Here is a 4,882-nt window from a genome sequence, read left to right as displayed (position 1 = left end):
TGTTTGTCATTCTTTTGGTTCAAGTGCAACATACATACATGCTAACAGTCATGCTAACAAAGTCATCAAAATGTCATAATATACTATATGAAAATGTCATTGTAGGCCTATAGTATGCCAAAAAATAACATAATATTGTAAGTAAAAAAATAATATCGTACAAAATAAGAGTCAGAAAAACATAAAATTATATTAAGGCATAAAAATGTGAAAACGTCATAGTATAGCAACGCCTAAAAATGTCAAAAAACCATATAGTATAATAATGCACAAATAGTCACAATAAGACATGAAAATGAAAAAACTTCATATTATAAGTCAGAAAAATAAAAGACGTCAGTATAGTATGGCATAAAATTGAAAAAAAAACGTCATAGTATGGCAAAAAAAGTCAGTATAGAAAGGCATAAGAAAAATGACAAAAAACGTCATAGTACTGCAAAAAAAGTCATAGTATAGTATGGCATGAAAATGAAAAAATACGTCACAGTACAGTAAGGCAAAAAAATGAAAAAAAATGTCATAGTATAGTAAGGCATAAAAATGAAAAAAACATAGTATAGTTAGGCATGAAAATGAAAAAATACGTCGCAGTATAGTAAGGCATAAAAATGAAAAAAAAACGTCATAGTATAGTATGGCATAAAAATGAAAAAAACGTCATGGTATAGTATACCATAAAAATGAAAAAAAACGTCATAGTATACTATGGTAAAAAAAAGTCAAAGTGTAGTAAGGCATAAAAATGAAAAAATAAAACGTAATAGTATAGTATGGCATAAAAATGACAAAAAACGTCATAATATAGTACGGCAAAAAAAAGTCATAGTATAGTTAGGCATAAAAATGACAAAAAACATCATAGTATAGTAAGACATAAAAATGAAAAAAAACATCATAGTATACTATGGCAAAAAAAGTCATAGCATAGTTAGGCATAAAAATGAAAAAAACGTCATAGTATAATATGGTATAAAAATGAAAAAAAACATCAGTATACTATGGCAAAAAAAGTCATAGTATAGTAAGGAATAAAATGGAAAAAAACATCATAGTATAATATGGTATAAAAATGAAAAAAAACATTATACTATGGTACAAAAATGAAAAAAAAAGTCATAGCATAGTGAGAATAAAAATGGAAAAAAACGTCATAGTATAGTCAGGCATAAAAATGAAAAAAACGTCATGGTATAGTATGGTAAAAAAAAGTCAAAGTGTAGTAAGGCATAAAAATGAAAATATAAAACGTAATAGTATAGTATGGCATAAAAATGACAAAAAACATCATAGTATAGTATGGCATAAAAATGACAAAAAACATCATAGTATAGTATGGCATAAAAATGACAAAAAACGTCATAATATAGTACGGCAAAAAAAAGTCATAGTATAGTTAGGCATAAAAATGACAAAAAACATCATAGTATAGTAAGGAATAAAATGGAAAAAAACATCATAGTATAATATGGTATAAAAATGAAAAAAAACATTATACTATGGTACAAAAATGAAAAAAAAAGTCATAGCATAGTGAGAATAAAAATGGAAAAAAACGTCATAGTATAGTCAGGCATAAAAATGACAAAAAACATCATAGTATAGTATGGCAAAAAAGGTGATAGTATAGTAAGGCATAAAAATGGAAAAAAACGTCATAGTATGGTATGGCATAAAAATAAAAAAAAAGTCATAGTATAGTAAGGCATGAAAATGACAAAAAACATCATAGTATAGTATGGCAAAAAAGGTGATAGTATAGTATGGCATAAAAATTACAAAAAACGTCATAGTATGGTATGGCATAAAAATAAAAAAAAAGTCATAGTATAGTAAGGCATGAAAATGAAAAAAAAACATCGTATTATACTACGGTATAAAAATGAAAAAAAACGTCATAGTATAGTATGGCATAAAAATTACAAAAAACGTCATAGTATGGTATGGCATAAAAATAAAAAAAAAGTCATAGTATAGTAAGGCATGAAAATGAAAAAAAACGTCATAGTATATTATGTTACAAAATGAAAAAAAAACGTCATAGTATAGTATGGCATAAAAATTAAAAAAAACGTCATAGTATAGTGAGGCATAAAAATGAAAAAAAACGTCATAGTATATTATGTTACAAAATGAAAAAAAAACGTCATAGTATAGTATGGCATGAAAATGAAAAAAAACGTCATAGTATAGTATGGCATAAAAATAAAAAAAAATGTCATAGTATAGTATGTTACAAAATGAAAAAAAACGTCATAGTATAGTAAGGCATAAAAATGAAAAAATCCGTCATAGTATAGAATGGCATAAAAATGAAAAAAAAGTCATAGTATAGTATGGCAAAAAATTAAAAAAAACGTCATAGTATAGTATGTCAAAAAAAAGAAAAAAAACGTCATAGTATAATATGGCATAAAAATGAAAAAAAAGTCATAGTATAGTATGGCAAAAAATTTTAAAAAACGTCATAGTATAGTATGGCAAAAAAAAGAAAAAAAAAGTCATAGTATAGTATGGCACAAAAATGAAAAAAAACGTCATAGTATAGTATGGCACAAAAATTTAAAAAAACGTCATAGTATAGTATGGCATGAAAATGAAAGAAAACGTCATAGTACAGTATGGCATAAAAATAAAAAAAAAACGTCATAGTATAGTAAGGCATAAAAATGAAAAAAAACGTCATAGTATAGTATGGCATAAAAATGAAAAAAACGTCATATAGTATGGCATAAAAGTCACAGTATAGTTAGGCATAAAAATGACAAAAAATGTAATAGTATAGTGAGAATAAAAATCGAAAAAAACGTCATAGTATAGGAAGGCAGAAAAATGAGAAAAAAACATCATAGTATAGTAAGGCATGAAAATGAAAATTAACGTCATAGTATAGTATGGCATAAAAATGAAAAAAAAACGTCATAGTATAGTATGGCATAAAAATGAAAAAAAAACATCATAGTATATTATGGCACAAAAATGAAAAAAAACGTCATAGTATAGTAAGGCAAAAAAAGTCATAGTATAGTAGGGCACAAAAATAAAAAAAAACGTCATAGTATAGTATGGCATAAAAATGAAAAAAAACGTCATAGTATAGTATGGCATAAAAATGAAAAAAAACGTCATAGTATATTATGGCAAAAAAATGAAAAAAAACGTCATAGTATAGTATGGCATGAAAATGAAAAAAAACGTCATAGTATAGTATGGCATAAAAATGAAAAAAACGTCATAGTATAGTATGGCATAAAACGTCATAGTATAGTAAGGCATAAAAATGAAAAAAACATCATAGTATAGTATGGTACAAAAATGAAAAAAATGTCATAATATAGTATGGCACAAAAGTGAAAAAAAACGTCATAGTATAGTATGGCATAAAAATGAAAAAAACGTCATAGTATAGTATGGCATAAAACGTCATAGTATAGTAAGGCATAAAAATGAAAAAAACATCATAGTATAGTATGGTACAAAAATGAAAAAAAAATTGTCATAGTATAGTATGGAATAAAAATGAAAAAACGTCATAGTATAGTAAGGCATAAAAATGAAAAAAAACGTCGTAGTATAGTAAGGCATAAAAATAAAAAAAAGTCATAGTATAGTATGGAATAAAAATGAAAATGAAACGTCATAGTATAGTATGGCAAAAAAATGAAAAAAAACTTCATAGTATAGTATGGCATAAAAATGAAAATAAACGTCATAGTATAGTATGGCAAAAAAGTCATAGTATAGTTAGGCATAAAAATGACAAAAAACATTATAGTATAGTATGGTACAAAAATGAAAAAAAACGTCATAGTATAGTATGGCATAAAAATTAAAAAACCGTCATAGTATATTATAGCAAAAAAAGTCACAGTATAGTGAGGCATAAAAATGAAAAAATATGTCATAGTATAGTGAGACATAAAAAAAAAAAAAGTCATAGTACATTAAGGCATAAAAATAAAAAAAAAACGTCATGGTATAGTATGGCAAAAAATTATCAAAAAACGTCACGGTACATTCAGGCACAAAAAGTCACAGTATAGTAAGGCATTAAATAAAAAAAAACGTCATAGTATAAATCTTTAATTAGTTTCTCTCTTTATCAGAGGACACTGTTTGTAGAGACAAACATTCATGAAGCTCATAGTCCTTTTTTCAATCATTGTCTGAACAAAAGAGCAAAGTTTTAGACAGATGAATGACGAACTGACGACTTAACACAACCTCAGTACAACAGACTTGAGAATCGTGACGGAGTTGCAGCTCCTCTTTCACCATCTCTTTCTCTGAGTGTGACCTTGGTTTCTTCAGCCTGCAGACGCTGCTGACCTGACGACCACAACACTGAACGATCAAACAACAACGAGCTCTGCCCATGTTTAATGTTATGTAACAAACAAGGCGACATTGACCTCTGATCTTCTTATAATATGCTGCCTACACCGCTGTGATGGGATGAACACGCTGGTGACGACACGTCTCCTGCATCAGTTCAGTGAAACAGTTTTGAAACAGACGTCCCAGGAAACCGACACCTAAAACACTAAAATCCACTTGACCTTCACTTCAAAACTGCGTTTAAAGAATAAACTTAATTTTAGACATGAAAAGAACAAACCACTGAATTAAACATCAAGAACCTGAAACAACAGAGTCGACAGTTTATATATAAATCATGTTTTAAAGAGCCGACATGAAGACTTGAGAACTGGAAGATGTTATACACTTTTTGTTTAACTGATGGACTAAATGATTTTTTAATATGAGCAGGGCTGTAGCTACCTCTGATATTACAACCCTTAGCACTAATTCTGGGAATTTCAAGTGGTTAACATACATTTTACAATTTCAAATTAAATAAATAACACATTGTGGGTATATC

Source organism: Seriola lalandi, unplaced genomic scaffold (assembly GCF_002814215.2).
Source record: "Seriola lalandi dorsalis isolate HSWRI2012SDOR001 ecotype SW California unplaced genomic scaffold, Sedor1 jcf7180002054941, whole genome shotgun sequence".
Classification (NCBI taxonomy): domain Eukaryota; kingdom Metazoa; phylum Chordata; class Actinopteri; order Carangiformes; family Carangidae; genus Seriola; species Seriola lalandi.
The sequence above is the reverse complement of the archived record's forward strand: the minus strand, read 5'-3'. Positions refer to the sequence as shown.